Here is a 17,357-nt window from a genome sequence, read left to right on the forward strand (position 1 = left end):
TTAAATTTCCTAATATCTCTTCTCACAGCTTTCGATATGTCTTTATTGAGTGCCCTAATGGTTTGTGGATCAATGTCCCTTTCACTTTTTAACTGTCTTCTTTCTGTTATTTTGTGTTGTGTTTCTAAAGTGATCTTTTCATCTCGTTTGGTCTTTGGGCAAAAACGTGCTTGTGCCAGTTTAAGTGTATCAACTATTTGTTTGTTCAACTCATCGACATCGTTTGATATTATGGTGTGATCAAGAGTGTTATTAATGTAGTCTCCAAATGCTGTTTCGTCTTGTGGGCGTGTCCAGTGAAAGTATTTCTTTTTTAATATATGGCTTCTATCTAAATGAGTTGGTATCTCAATGGTAGCTCTAACCATCCTATGGTCAGTGTTTGTCGAGAATCTATTAAGAACGGTCACATCTCTAAATATAAATTTTTTATCTGTAATAAAATAATCTATTTCGTTGCGGGTATTGCCGTCTGGGCTCCTCCATGTCCAGCGTCTGTGTAGCTTTTTGTAGAAAAAGCTATTCATTTGATAAAGATTATTCTCTAGTAGAAATGACAAAAGCATTTCACCTCTCTCATTTCTACCCGGACTTCCGAAATTTCCCAGAGATATTTCCGATGCATCTAACTGTGTTCCCATTTTTGCGTTGAAATCACCACCTATGACAGTGTAGTGGGCATTATTTTCTCTTATGGCTTCTAATATATCTTCGTAAAATTGTTCTACCTCTTCGTCACGATGGGTTGATGTTGGTGAATAGACTTGTATGAACTTAACAGTACATTTTTTATTTAACTGTATATTTATATAAATTACTCTCTCAGATATTGCTTTTACTAACACCACATTTTTGGAGAGTTTCTTGTGTATTATGATGCCTACTCCTCCTACAGAGATGTGTTCACTTCCCATATAGTAAAGTAGGTGACCAGAGTTTAGTGTTTCGAGAGACTCTCCTCGTCTTCTTACCTCACTGAGTCCGACTACGTCCCATTTAATGTTCTGTAGTTCGTTTTCTAATTCCAGTAATCTGTCTTCCGACATCAGGGATCTAACGTTAAGCGTTGCAACTTTCATCTTAAATCGCTTTGTGTTTTTCTCAGGTTGTGTCAGAACTTTGTCCCCCCCAGAATCCGTGGGACAGACTGATAGATCAGTGTGAGACTCTGGGTTTTGAACCCTACTCACCTGGGGTAATCTTCCTTTATTATCTGACATTTCATTTTTCGAGGGAAAATGGCAATTTAAAACGCCGCGCTTGCCATGCGTGTTGGCGAGTTTAAGAGGAAATAATAGATAGTGTGAATAAAATAGTGACCCGTCTGCCCTCGGAAACCTAATAGCCATTCGGGGTCGGAAGAAAACAAGAGTTAGCCAAGGGAGGCTGATAGGATAGATCAAAGAACATTTCACTTAAGACCAGTTGAAGAAGAGTGAAATGTGAAGGCCCTCATGACTCGCCAGGTGCGATTCATGAGCGTATGAGTATTTATGCATATTGTGTTCCCGCTCATACATCGGGGTAGTGAGCTCAATTTAAATATACTTACGTTTTAAATACTAAATTTAAGTTTTTTAATGTTCCTTAATATGTAATTATAAATCAATCCATCAATCTTAGCGCCATCTACACGATAATTGTGAAAGTATCCGAAGTAAGAAATTCATATTTTATCAATAGAACGTCAAAATGATTAGCAAAATCTTAAAAAAATCGATTACAATTTAATTAATTTTTTGCGTTGTAAATATTAAGCGATAACAATTAAATAATAAATTTGAAAATTACCGGTGAAAGTTGAATTAGTAACCGCTAGGAGCGACACCAGCGAAGCTCAGAGCGTATAGCTGATACATTTAGTCTTGTCCTAGTTGTCAATATATTATCAGTAGTAAGTACAGTCCGGTGCCAGCCACCGGAGGAAGACGTGCCAGTAGCGGAGCGGAATAGCAGCGACACAGCCAACGAAGTAGGAGTGGCTCGACTGTGAACTTTTCAGTTCAGTCTTGAATGTAAGCAAGACAGCAGTTGAGCGCTTCTCACTCTCTGAGGCGAGAAGGTGAGGCAAAGGCCGATCGACTGGATGTGGTGAAACTTAGGGAATTTGATTTTATTGGATTCTCTGAGACGCCACAGCTAGAGATCGGTTAGCAGAAAAAGTAAAGCGGGCTCGACGTGAGCCCGCTACGGAATTTCTACTGTGCCTCCGTAAGGGTAGACACTGCAAGGTGTAGTTTTTTGGAATTACATCGGGCAGCCCCGGCCCCTAGGTCAGTACAACGAGAACATCAAGAGGATCCCGTACTTAGTTCTGTCTGGGTACGTGAACAACCGCGATGGGGACAGGGAAACCAACCCTGAAGCCGAGATGGCGTCGGGCCAGTCGGCGGAAAAAAAGGTTCGCCAAAATTAGAGATTCTCTCCCCCAGACGATTGATCGAGCTAGGTCTCGATCACCCCCCCCCCCCATGGCCACTCCGCCAAACAGATGAAAGCGAAGAGGAAACCGAAGAAGATACCGAGATGAAATCCGAGGAAGACTCCGAAGAGGACACCGACACCGAGGACACGGAAAATGAAGCCCCCAGAAAGGCAGAGAGAAGGAGCTCCCAGAGAGAAAGAGCAAGAAGGGCTGTGAGGAAGGTGGCCTTGCAAAAGCTCGAAACCCTGTTTGAAGATCAGCAAGATCAGATAGAGAAGCATGAAGAAGAGACAGCCCGGCATAGGGCCGAAAAGGAGCGACTAACTGCCGAAATGACCGACACAGAGAAGAGATGGCGAAGATGTCAACCCGGATGGACGACCTGCTGAAAGAGTTGAAAGAAACTCGGAGACTGATAGAGAAGCAACACCAACAGGAGAAGCAGCCAACAAAGCTACCGAGGCCACAACAGGACAAAAACCCAGCGACCAAAAAGCCACCGCTGGCTGAAGAACCGAAGCCAAAAAAGAAGAAAGAAAACTTCCCACCACTGTCACGAGGACCAGCAAGGCAGCCCCTCCCCAAGAACAAAACACAGATGGTGAGACGCCTACCTTGAGACGATCTGGCGATTCATAAACAGAAGACATGGAAACAAACGTAGAAACCACCGTGTTGATGACGACCTCAATTAATATTGAAGGACTATCAGCAGATAAAGAAGACCTATTGTCTAATATGTGCAGAGAACATGGTGTCGATGTTCTACTGGTTCAAGAAACCCATAGAGGTACTGCAAGCCGCAGACCAAGGATTCGGGGTATGAAGCTCATACTGGAGAGACCACACGACCAATATGGTAGCGCAGTCTTCGTCAGACCAGATATCGACGTAGCATCCATATCTCTAACAGATCAAAATGACATCGAGATCCTCACAGTGGAGATAAACTCCTGTACAGTAACGTCAATCTACAAACCACCAAACGCTGACTTTGCTTTTGAGGAACCGAATAACTTTCAATCACAGCAAATCAAATTCGTACTGGGTGACTTCAACTGTCACAGTGTCGCGTGGGGTTACAACGAAACAGATTCCAATGGCGAAGAACTAGAAAAATGGGCTGAAAGCATGAACCTAAAACTTATTCACGATCCAAAGCAGCCTACGTCGTTCAACAGCGGAAGATGGCGCAGAGGTTACAACCCAGACAATATATTTGTCAGCGACAGAATTGGAGACCAGGTGACAAAAATCGTTGGAAGCGCCCTCCCAAAGACACAGCACAGACCAATAATTTGTCTTTCCAACGCGGCAATCAGATACGAAATTGTTGCTTTCAAGAGAAGGTTCAACTTTACTAAAGCAAAATGGGAAAAATTCTCTGAAATATTGGATCAAGAAGTTTCCCAGCTAGAACCTTGCCCTGATTCATACGATAAATTTGTAGAAATCGTAAAGCAAGTATCACGGAAATTTATCCCTAGAGATTGTCGAACTGAGTACATAGCGGGGCTCAATGAAGAATCTAAACCCCTACTTAAAAGATACGAACAGCTATATGAAGAAGACCCTTTCTCGGAAGCGACAATACAGGCTGGGGAGGAAATGTTACATGCGATATCCGCCAACAGAACGGAAAGGTGGTGCAAGCTGGTCACGAGTCTGGACATGAAACAAAACAGCAGATGTGCCTGGAAGCTGATTCGGAATCTTGGCAACGATCCCGCTGCTTCGGCAGTCAACATGACAGAAGTCACACCCGATCAGATAGCCCATCATCTGCTAATGAATGGTAAGACGACATCAAGAAAGAACAAGGTGAGAGATCAACGGAATATCGACGAAGAAAGAGATGTTCTAGGTATCTCTTTTTGTCTAGAGGAGATGAGAGGCGCGATCCATCAAATGAAAGATAATAAAGCGGCTGGCCTGGACGACATACGAACAGAGCAAATAAAGAACTTTGGACTAAAAACCGTAGAGTGGCTCGTAAAAATGATGAATTGCTGCATCCGTACATTACAAATCCCCAAAATCTGGAGAAAAGCTAGAGTGGTAGCCCTCTTAAAACCAGGGAAGGATCCGGCGGATACAAAGAGTTTTAGACCTGTATCTCTGTTGTGCCACCTTTTCAAGGCCTTTGAAAGAATGATACTGAACCGGATCGCAGAATATGTGGAGACTAAAATTATTCCAGAACAAGCAGGATTCAGGCCCGGAAAGTGCTGCTGCAGTCAAATTCTTAATCTCACCCAACATATTGAAGATGGTTTTGAACGGAAGGAAATAACAGGAGTAGCGTTCATAGACCTAACTGCCGCCTATGATACAGTTAACCATCAACGGCTACTCGCAAAACTCTACGAAACTACAAAGGATTTCCGACTAACAAGGTTAGTGAAATGTCTCCTCCAGAATAGACGCTTCTACGTAACGCTCCAGTCCAAGAACAGTCGGTGGAGGGACCAAAAAAATGGGCTACCACAGGGAAGTGTCCTCGCGCCGATTCTATACAACATATACACCAACGACCAACCCATAGACCAACAAACAAGGCAATTTATTTACGCTGATGATACAGCGGTGGCAGCTCAGGGAAGAAACTTCAATGAAGTCGAAGTGAAACTGACAGATGCCCTGGGAGACTTAGCTCTATACTATGATAAAAACCATCTGAAACCCAATCCCACAAAAACCCAGGTATGTGCTTTCCACCTGAGAAACAAGCATGCCCGAAGGTCGCTGGAGGTGGAATGGCGTGGTCAGATGCTGGAACACAACAAGACGCCAAAATACCTTGGCGTCCGTCTGGATAGAACTCTGTCTTACCGATACCACTGTCAAGATGTCAAGAAGAAAGTAAGTGCCAGAAATAATATCATCCGCAAGCTAACTAATACAAAATGGGGAGCACAACCACACACTCTCCGCACTTCTGCCTTGGCATTATGTTTTTCGGCCGCGGAGTTTGGAGCACCAATATGGGCAAACTCTGCTCACGCAAAGAACGTCGACGTGGCTCTAAATGAAACGGTCCGTATAATATCGGGTTGCCTGAAACCGACACCTATCGAAGAGGTATACCTTATTGCTGGAATTGCTCCACCACCTATCAGGAGGAAGGTCACGTCAGAGGTAGAACGGAAAAAGCAGGAGACGGACCGAAGACACCCCTTATATGACCACCAAACTCAGCCAAACAGACTAAGATCTCGGAAAAGCTTCCTGAAAACATCAAGATCCATCTCCGAAGCGCCAGAGACGCGCCGAATACACCTATGGCAAGCGTCAGCTACCGCGACACATTTTCCTCCCTCGGAGGAAATGGCTGCTGGACACAATTTACCGTATCCGACTTGGAAAGCGCTAAACAGACTAAGAACCGGCGTTTCACGTTGTGCTAGTAACCTGAAAAAATGGGGATACCAGGAGGACGATACCTGCGACTGTGGCGCGGTTCAGACCAGCCGGCATCTACTATCATGCACAGAGATGAGAGAGACCTGCACAGAACAAGACTTAATTATAGCAAATGACAGGGCCATCTATGTGGCCAACCATTGGAAATACAGAATTTAAAGTTGTTGGTGTTCCGGACACGGAAAGTAAGTAAGTATCTAAAAAAAATGTTTATACAAAGTAATCAACACTTTTTTCTGTAAAACTTACCTTAAATACATTTAATAATAAGTTTCAACAATAATAAATGTTCAGCAAAAAAATTTTTTTTAGCTCTTATACAGTATCTCTGCGTAACTTTGAACCTTTTTATAACTTTTTTATTATCAGTTTTACGAAAAAAAGTTATTCTTTATAGAATACTCTGCTGTTGGGAATTAAAAAATTTGTTTTGGTGTTTAATTACACCCTTCTAATTAAAGTATTATGAAGAATAAACGCACTTAACTCTTAAAAAAATTAATATTTTTTTCATACCTCGTATAAAATTCAAAAAGTTTGATATCTGATGGTTGTATCTTAGATTTTTAGACCAGGGAGAGCATTTTATAAAGAATCACTTTTTTTCGTGAAAGTGATAATAAACTAGTTATCATAATTGTAATAGAATGATGATGAATATTCGTAATTTGAGAAAAAATTAAAAAAAAAAAAATTCGATTAGAATGATGTAATTGTACATTTAAACATAGTTTTTAATTTCAAACAACTTTTCATAATATAATATTCATTTTTTGATACTCTGGAATATAAAGCTACTTTGCTCTTTAACGAAATTAATATTTTTGACATAACTCGTATAATATTGATAAAATTTGATATCTGATGGTTAAGTTTTAGATTTTTGACTATCCTGAGCATTTTACGAAGAATAACTTTTCTTCATAAAATTGATAATTAAAAAGTTTTCCGTGTGGTTCTTAGCTACGCCGACATACTGTATAAGAGCTTCTGCATAAGAATTTTCAAATTGCAATGCCATATTCGGATTCAGCATAATCGAAAACAAAATAGAAACATATTTGATCAAAGTAAAATGATTAAGTTAACGATATTTTTAAAATTATTTATACAAAACAATTGTTATTGTTTAAACAATTAATAAACAATTAGCGGCCAAATCCGCAAGCAGAACTTTTTACTTTAACATGTATATAAACTAACAAAAACAGTTTTAGAAAAATATAAGCTTGTTTGAATTTTTCGGAAACAATACACGTTTTTGTTCTAATTGCACTCCTATATTATTTCTATTTAGGTTATCAAAAGTATGTATACTATTTTTTTCTAAAAGAATATTAAATTTATTTAAATGTATATTTCTGTGTTTTTGATATGAATTTTGATAAATTATTTGTAAACTAAGAATAATTCGATCAAAATCAGAATTTGATATCATTCCGAAAAGCAAATCTTCAATACTTTCAGACAAAATAAATTTGTCTGAATTGCCGATATAAATGAGTCAGATTAAATAAATTAATCGAAGAATTTTTTTACTTAGCAACAACATTTTTGTTTATTTTAGTAGTATTTTGTATTTTGACAACGAAACACGATTTCGGCTTCGAAACGTTAATAAAATCATTTTTTTTTGGTAAAATTGTGGCTTATTTCTCATTGAAAATAATTGATTATAAAAATGCCACAAGAAAATAGCTTCAGAACAACATTAGGAAAATATAGCAGTGTGATTTTTGCATGAGATTTATTGTTAAAGGGTAACAAATGAATTTAAAGTTCTTTCAGACAAAATACATGGGAAGTTTTCGTAGTCTGACGTTCCAAACCTGTAACCTGTTCCACAATAAAAACTTTCCCTATTCCCTGTTCCAGTGTTCCCGTACATCAAAGTTGGTCCGACTAGACACCGCTAAGCTATTAACAAATTTTCAGCTTGCTATTTATCAACTTTTTTTGGTACGCGGGATCCAAGCTATGCTACATTTTGAAGGAAGTTTAGTATAAAAAGCATTCACAAATAAATATTATTATTATTTTTTGTTTCATTTAATTTTTCTGTAAAAAATGAATAACAGAATTTATATTTTTTACCCATCCCTTGTTGAAAGTTGGACATGTTTTTGTTTAACATACTATACAAATAATTAAAACGTCTAAAGGTTTGACGAAAACGATTGAACTAAATAAAAGCGTTTAATAAAAATAGTAAAGTACCTTTATTCGATTTTAAAAATAAAAATTTAATATAACGTGGATAGATACCTGTATAATTTGTTTAAAATATAAATATAAATAATAAATAATAAAATAAAGACGTTTATTTGTGTCAGCCGAAACCAATATATTCGAAGAATTGTGACGTCAACATTTTCTACTTTGGATTCAGGAGAAAATAAACTGAATAAGAATCTATTAGCAGATCGGATCCAATTATTTCAGGGGCGGCAACGCAAAAAAGAACGACAGAACAGATTTTGCGAAATTATAAACGAAAACGAAATTTTCTTTGAAAATAACTACCGTTTCCATTTTTTTCGTTACTATTTACTTGCTCTGTCCATAATCTCATTGAAGATGTAAAATAGGTCTTATCCTACTACTTTTCTTTTAACTCATTAATATCAATACCCTATGTTCTGTTTTGTCTCCAATTCCAGAAATGAATTTTACATTCTACAGTTAGTATCACAGAAAGTTATTCCCTCGTCGGCAAAGGGAAACTTTTGCACAAGTCATAAAATCGAACGATAGGTCCCTAAAACTATCATTGCAACAAAGTTCCTAAACTAGGGATATCCTGTGACAGTGCAACATTCTGGTTTCATTATAAAACCACGAAATTGCACGTCTGGGCCAGATATCGAACAGTTTCCAGCGTTCTATTCAACACAACGAAATTACTTTCATTGTTCAATTGATTCAATCACATGACTGTATCCTTCTGAATGCACTTGATAAGGATACAGAGATTGCGATATATCATTGGATAAAAAAATCGAACATGATTGAAACTGTTATTGAAAAAGGGAGAGTAAAAATATTCATGTTATTAATATATTGATTAGAGTATGTACGTTTAAGTGACAGCAATATTATTTTGCTTGTAAAAAATTGAAATTATTTCTATTTTATACTACATTATAATATAATGGTAGGAGCCCAAGCGGGGATTTTTGCAATTACTCGGTCGCGTCAGATTATTACATAGGGAGAAACCTTGTACCCTGAAAATGTACCTCTACCATATTTTGGCTCTTAATGCAGGGGAGCTCGTTAAGGGGGGGCCGAAAAACTCGAAATCGTCAGATTAAGATAAGGTTAGTTAAGTGCATGCAAAACAGTGTATACTTCAAAAATCTGACGATTTGAGCAGAAAGCAAATATTTAGCGAAATGAATGACAGATCGAAAAACTAAAAAATACGTGCTCAATATTTTTCAAAAATCTATCGAATGATACCAAACACGACTTCCCACGGAGAGGGGTGGGGGGTAAATTTAAAATTTTAATTACGAATCCCGCGATATTTTGCGAAATGAACATCAGATCGAAAAACTGAAAAATACACTTATTCAATATTTTTGAAAAATCTATCGAATGGTACAAACACGACCCCCCACAGAGTTGTGGTGGGGGGGATGCTTTAAAATCTTAAACGGGAACTTCCATTTTTTATTTCAGATTTGGATTTCTTACTTAAAAATAAGTAAATTTTATTCGAGATATTTTTTCGAATTATTGATAGATGGCGCTATAATCTAAAAAACGATTGTTGGAAATGGAAAATTAAATTAAAAATGGAAAGTCCCCGCTAAAATGGAAAACTTTACTTAACTTTTTTGGTTTTAGGACCCAATAGATCCCCATAACAACATGATAAAAAAGATTCTAACAGCGCAACCCGTGGGAATGAGAAGACGGGGTAGACCAAAGCTGAGGTGGATGGACGGGGTAACACACGATGCCGAGAAGATCGGAGTCGGCAACTGGAAAATGCAAGCAAGGGACAGAACAGAATGGCGTAGAAAGCTTGAGAAGGTCGAGGCCCTCTAAGGGCTGTAGCACCAAGATGATGATGATGAGGTCCCCATAACGCTCGAGTGACTGCACATTTAGCATACTTTGCCCCCCTACCATAATAATATAGTGTAAGATACGATATAAGGTCAACCTGCATCAATCTGTTCAATGTATAAAAATTATTTGATATACAGGGTGTCCGGAAAAGATTGGTCATAAATTATATCACATATTCTGCGGTCAAAAATAGGTTGACTAACCCGGAAGCAGTCGCGCTCTTAGAAAAAATCTCACATTTTATCCTTTTCCGTGATAACTTGATGAAAAATTTTGCAACATTGCTTTACACACGTAAGTGCCTCGAGGAGGATCGTAGTAATGCGTGGATTTTTTTTATTTTTTTAATTTTTTTGTGGAATTTATCGTTTTGGTGAGAACCAATCAGCGTTAAAATGGTTAGAAATATATATTTTTAAGTTACAGCCCTTTGAAGTTACAAAATGAATTTTTTTTCCATTTATCGAAAGCTCTAAGAGATTTTCTATTGAAATTGGACATGTGGCATTTTTATGGCAGGAATATCTTTAAAAAAAAAGCAACAGTGAAATTTGTACACCCCATAAAAATTTTATGGGGGTTTGTTCCCTTAACCCGCCCCCCCCCAAAAGTTTTATGTAAATATCTTCGCATAAAAAACTGGCTTTTTGAGAAAGTACTAAGAGGCAAAAAATTTTTAAAAACACTGTGTTTAACTACTAGTACTATAATAATAATTTAATAGGAACATACACAAAAGTTTAGGGGGGTTTAAGGGAACAAAACCGCCATAAAATTTTTATGGGGTGCACAAATTCCACTATAACTTTTTTAAAGATGTTTCTGCCATAAGAATGCTACATGTCTATTTTAAATAAAAAATCTCTAATAGTTTTCGAAATATTGGAAAACATTGATTTTCATTTTGTATCTTAAAAGGGCTGTAATTTTTTTTATGTGCATATTTGTACTAAGGTAAGTTAGGTTCAATCAACTTATTTTTGACCCGAGAATATGTGGCACAATTTATGACCAATATTTTCGGGTCACCCTCTATAATTTAGTATGTTAAAGATTATAAAAAACAAGGGGTGCCAATATAATTTTGTCCTGAGTATAATTAATGAATAGGTAATTAAAAATGAATTTTTTTATAAACTAAAAAAAAATTCGGGCAGGGCAGATATAATTTTAAATTTTTTTGATCATTCGAAACGAAAAACATCTGTTGTAATTTTTCTTCAAAATTTATCGATTTCGGATTACAAAATAGTTACAGTAGGAAAAATGAAAGAAGACCCATGAACGAACATATAAAACACGCTGTATTTTCCTGTCGCCGTGTCACACAAAAAATTGGCCAGCGCAAGTACATGTAATAATTATTATTACATGTACTTGCGTTGGACAATTTCATTTGTGACACGGTGACAAGAAAATACAGCGTGATTTATATGTTCGTTCATGGGTATTCTTTCATTTTTCCGACTGTATTTATGATATAAGTGTTAAAAGTACACGTTTAAGGCACGCATGTGAAAGTTTGCAGAATGAGCGATAGCGAGTTCTGCAATTCACATGAGTGCCTTAAAAAGGTACTTTTTAACACGCATATCATACAATATTTTTTCTACAAACGCAATTACAGGACAATATCTACAAAAACTTTTACTTGAACTTGACTGATATTCCATTTTTATATTTTTTTGACATTACATCAAAATTGCCTATACGATCAATACGAATTGCAGTGTCATAAAATTTTTAAAGCACTACTGCCTTAAAGTAGCATTTTTAACGCTCGTTTGGAGTGCTTAAAATTGCATTTTTAACACGGTTGTAGAAAAAACATTTTAAAACTGAAAAAGGAACGAAAGATGAAGATTTTCAAGGCTCAGAAACATTAGTAAGAAATAGAAATATCAAATATCAAATTCAAACCTTATTTTATCAGATCTTCATAAGTATTTTGGAATTATTTCTTTTTAAGGCATTGTTTTTTATTTTTTGTTAAAGCCTAAGTTTGATCGCCTGTCTTTACCACAGCTATTTCTCAGTCGGAATTATTTTTATATTATTAGTTGGTTTGATTTAGATGAGCATGAGACATGACAGTTCAAATAAAACACTAGATAACTATAGAGAATGTAATGTCAACAAAATTTTAGGTCCCTTTTTACATACAAATATTAATTTTGATTTCAATAGTTTATAAGAACAAAAGTAAGTAATTAATTAAAAAAAATAAACCAGAACCAGCTGTTTCCTTCACATAAATATAAAAATCATTGTATTTTAGTCCCCTTTTTAGACCCCTTAACCCAATCTAAATTGTACCTTGTTCTTTCTTGTTTTCTCCCATAAAATAAAATAAAATCTATTACCGTCCTTATTTCCTTCAATAAAAAAAAAACCATTTGCCTGGATAAACACACTGCAATCTTCCTTAAATTTTGTCAAAATGTCAAAAGGTTAAACGTCAAATATAGAACTTCTAAATAAATCTGCCAAATGTATTATTTCCAATATACTGAATAAATGTAAATCTGGTAAATAAATGTACTTCAATTACTTCTTTGAAGCCTCAGGATCGATAAATACAATTAATGAATACCGGAACACCCTTTAATATACAAAAGGGTCTATTACACGACTCTCAGCCTGGCCATTAATAAACATCGAATTAATCTCTAGAGGATTTTCCAAGACAAATCTTTACGTGCCCCAAATTTCCAGCACACCAACGGATACCTCAATAAGAGAATTCCCAGTACATCCCACCAAAGGATTGAAAAAGTACCATTTCAATTAAAAAAACTGGGAATCCAAATCGCCGACCAGGCTTCAAGTGCTTTCTCAAAAATGTTTATTGAAAAGAATGAACGTTGTTGATTTGCTAACAAGGCGTTCAAAACAAAAAACTCTACAACAAAAATCTTCTCTCACTGACTCACACAAAAAGCATATACATCCAAACATACAAATTATACATCCTCCAAGGACAAAATAATCGGTTATAAACAACCAAAACTCAACAAACGTTACTACTAAATTTTCAACCGTAATAACTCCACCTTTCCTTCCGGAAAGAAAATTAAGTTCCTTTGAATTGAATCCCAAAGAAACTTTTTACACAAATACATACTATGTTACACTATCTACATCAGAATCCGATTCAACGTGGCTATCAGAGTTCTGTGGGTGAGGTTTCAAGTCTTTCACATGCCAGTGACCAATAGACTTACCATTATCATTTACTAATTCATATGTACAATAACCAACCTTACGCTTTACTCTAAAAGGTCCAACAAATCTATCAGCAAACTTAGATGTAAAATAATTAGCTTTATCAGAAAGAACATAGTTCTTTTTCCAAACTAAATCATTTTCCTTAAAATGAACATCTCTTCTTCTTAAATTGTATCTTTCTCTGGTGTGATCTGAAGCTTTATCAATCCGCTTCTTAACCCAGTCTCTCAACTTATTCATATTTTTAGAACGATCATAAACAGGTTGTTTATTTTCTTCATTCCCTATTTTTAGATGATACTCACTTCCATGAATCATCATCTCACAACCAAAATTAATGAAATATGGTGTTTGACCTGTCACCTCATGTTTGGCAGTTCTAATAGCACAACCTAGTTCAGGTAAATTAACATCCCACAACCTAGGATTATCTTTAACATAAGCCATCAACATGGTTTTCATGATACGATTAATTCGTTCAGTAGGGTTTGGATGAGGGGTAAAATTTGGAGTAAAAAGAAATCTGATTCCAAACTCTTGACAAAAAGATCTTAGAATATTACCTTTGAACTGACTTCCATTATCACATTTTAACACTCTGGGAACACCAAACAAAAGAAATACATTTTCTTTTAAAATTTTACTTATAGAAGTGGCAGTTGCCTTTCTCAGAGGGAATAAAAGAGGAAATTTACTGAACTTATCAGTAACTACCAAAATCCAAGTATTACCAGCTGAACTTCTGGGCAATGGTCCAAATAAATCCATACTGATGATCTCCCAAGGCTTTGTGGGTTCGACAGCCTGCCCCATATGTCCTGCAGGACTTTTCTGTTCAGGCTTTGTCCTTAAACAAACCTCACATTTCCTTATATATTTCGTAATGTCCATTTTCATAAAAGGCCAATAGAAAAGGCGAGATACACGATGAAATGTTTTGTAGATACCTAATAGTTCTTAGGCCCCCATATAAAATTATTATTTATGACCACACCGTTGAAACTTTTTGTACTTGTTATTTGGGTGGAGTCGGACAAATTTCGAGCTTAGCGCATCATGGCAGTGGGGCGTTTGTCTGTCAAGCGGTCACGAAGTTGTCAATTTTATGCAAGAAAAAAATTTATAACCACATTGGTCATTTTATTTTAATCAATGGTTTTTATCATATAAACAGCGAAAATAATTTTGTCGGACAAAAATATTGGGGCATACGACGCGTCGGACACGCTAAATATGTCAAATTTATGAAAATAATAAATTTATTACCACATTGCTAATTTTATCAGAATATACCATAAAACATTTTTACAATAATGTGGTAACCTTGTCGGACAATTTTCACGGGGCATATGCGCAGTCGGACGCGCCGAAGATGTCAATTTCCTGAAAATTTTTTATTTATTACCACAGATGTCATTTTTATTTTGTGCTGTTCTTTTACATGTGTAATGCATATTGTATCACTTGTCGGACAAAAATAATGGGGCATTTTGGAGATACAGGGTGTCAAAGTTAAACTTTTTTTTTATTTATTATTGAATATTTCCTGACAGGTATGAAATAACCACATGAAATTTGATATGTGGGGGTTTTTTGGGTCGAGGAAACTAAATTCCCTACCAAAAATTATGCATTGCCCAGAGGGCGCCACATACGCCTTTCAGCACTCATTTATTACGTTCAATTTTTTTATCCCTCACTCTGTATAATTTTGACATTAAAAGTTTTATTTTCCTATTAGTTTTACTTAAAAAAGGTATACTTCTTTCATCTCCCTAAACTCAACCGTTTTCGAGATAAACGCATTTTAAATCTGCGATACACCATCATTTTTAGCATAATATCATTGTAGTTACACCCGAAAAATAACTTAAAACGATAAAATTATCCAAAAAGGTATCGCAAATTTCTTCAAATGGAATTTGAGATGCAATGACATAAATTTGAGAACTGGCACAATTATTATGGTATTAAATTATTCTTCGGGTGTAACTACAATGATATTATGCTAAAAATGATGGTGTATCGCAGATTTAAAATGCGTTTATCTCGAAAACGGTTGAGTTTAGGGAGATCAAAGAAGTATACCTTTTTTAAGTAAAACTAATAGGAAAATAAAAATTTTAATGTCAAAATTATACAGAGTGAGGTATAAAAAAAATTGAACGTAATAAATGAGTGCTGAAAGGCGTATGTGGCGCTCTCTGGGCAATACATAATTTTTGGTAGGGAATTTAGTTTTCTCGATCCAAAAACCCCCACATACCAAATTTCATGTTGTTATCTCATACCTGTCAGGAAATATTCAATAATAAATAAAAAAAAGTTTAACTTTGACATCCTGTATCTCGGTTATTATAAACTTTGTACTAAGATAAGTTTAAATCTAAGCTAACTAACTAAGCTTAAATCGATCTATTTTTACCTCAGGAACCTGACGTTAAGCTATGGCCCCTTATTTACCAAATTTTACCTGTATATAAATTAAATGAAATTGAATGTATTGTTTCTCGATTCCACGTTAATATATATATATATATATATATATATATATATATATATATATATATATATATATATATATATTATTTTTAGCATCTTATGACGTCCCCCCATGTTAAACCGTAGTCTCTCGTGGCTTCCAGGTCTTCGTGAACTCCGATATACGGTTGCCACGAGGACTTTCCCTAAAATGTATCGCAAATGAAAGGTACCACTTCCTACAATGCTTACACAAAATATTGGCCGGACGTCCTCAGTCACGTTATCTGTATAATAATATACACATTACTTGGAGCAATTGCCGTCAGGCGCGCCATGTTCGCTTGCTGTATATCTAAAATCACTTTAACGGTTTTGATGGCATCCAAATATATATTTATTCAGTTTGCGGTTGTAGTGGTCTCCGTATATTTGAGTTTATGTCCTCATGGCTTCCACTGCGCTGTTGTCACCTCAAATGTTGGAATTTAGACTTCGGATATTTTTATAATTGATTATTGTAGTATGTTGAAAAAAATATTGTTGTGATATATTAATGATACTTTTTTGTATAATTAACAATGTATTTTTTTTCACTGCAAAAATAAAAAATTAAAAAGTATGTTCATTAAAATTGATGAATTTATCATAACCAGTTGCCGAATCTGCTGGTCTAATTGCTCAATTGTAACATATTATAGAAGTGTTAAAATTGAATTCTTAATTTTTTATTACAAAACTTTTACCTCGACAGCGTAGGGTACAAGAGGACGGCTTAAGTAAAGTAAGTACAAAATTTTTAATAATATAATTTGTTCAACTAATAGGTGCAAAGGTGTCTGGAAAATAATAAAAATGTTTAAAACATTGCTTACTTATTTCATACACTCAATGTATTTTTTTATGTAAGGATATAGAAAATAATATTTTGAAAAATATTTAAAATATAGTAGTAAGTCTTAAATTTCACATTACATAAAGTAGTTAAGTCTGCTAGTCTACAAAATTGAAAACAAATAGAATACATACTTAAAAAAAATTAAAGCACTCATGCCATACCAAGCGAACTACATTCTTACATATTTTAAAAAGAAAAATCTTTAATTTTGCCCAACCCGACTAAACTATCGGCAGGTAAAAAGTCTGCAGTATGCGGGGGCCCTACTGTTGAAATAGATTAGAAAATTAAAATAAACTTATCTACCATTATGAAATTCTAATTTGACACAAAAAACTGTATCCTGGATTAAGAACAAGTGTGTAGAATACTCTCGTGAATTAAGAAGCGTTTCTACTGTAGGGTGACCATATCATAAATTTGAAAAAAACGGGACACATCCAAGCAGCAGTAGCGCACCTATAATTTTTCTCTGGGGGGAAGGGGGTTGGCTTGGGCGTCGAAATTTTTTTCTATATTTTGTGAAAGACAAGTTACATTTTCCTGCTATTATTTATATATTTTTCATATGCCCTGGGGGAAAGGGGGTTTAACTCCCAAACCCCCCCCTGGTTGCGCTACTGCCAAGAAGGGTTTGGAGCGATAATACACAAACAGGGATTGAAACACCGTCTTTTCGCTAATTTGGAACCTATAAATCCTTTTCAATTTTAAATGTGTAATTTACGTACGATCAAGACTGCGAAACGCAGAAAACTAAAAAACTACGCTAGAATGACGTGGATAAACAACCAATCCGTCAAAACAAAACAGGGAAGAATA

The sequence above is a fragment of the Diabrotica virgifera genome, chromosome 2 (assembly GCF_917563875.1).
Source record: "Diabrotica virgifera virgifera chromosome 2, PGI_DIABVI_V3a".
Taxonomy (NCBI): Eukaryota; Metazoa; Arthropoda; class Insecta; order Coleoptera; family Chrysomelidae; genus Diabrotica; species Diabrotica virgifera.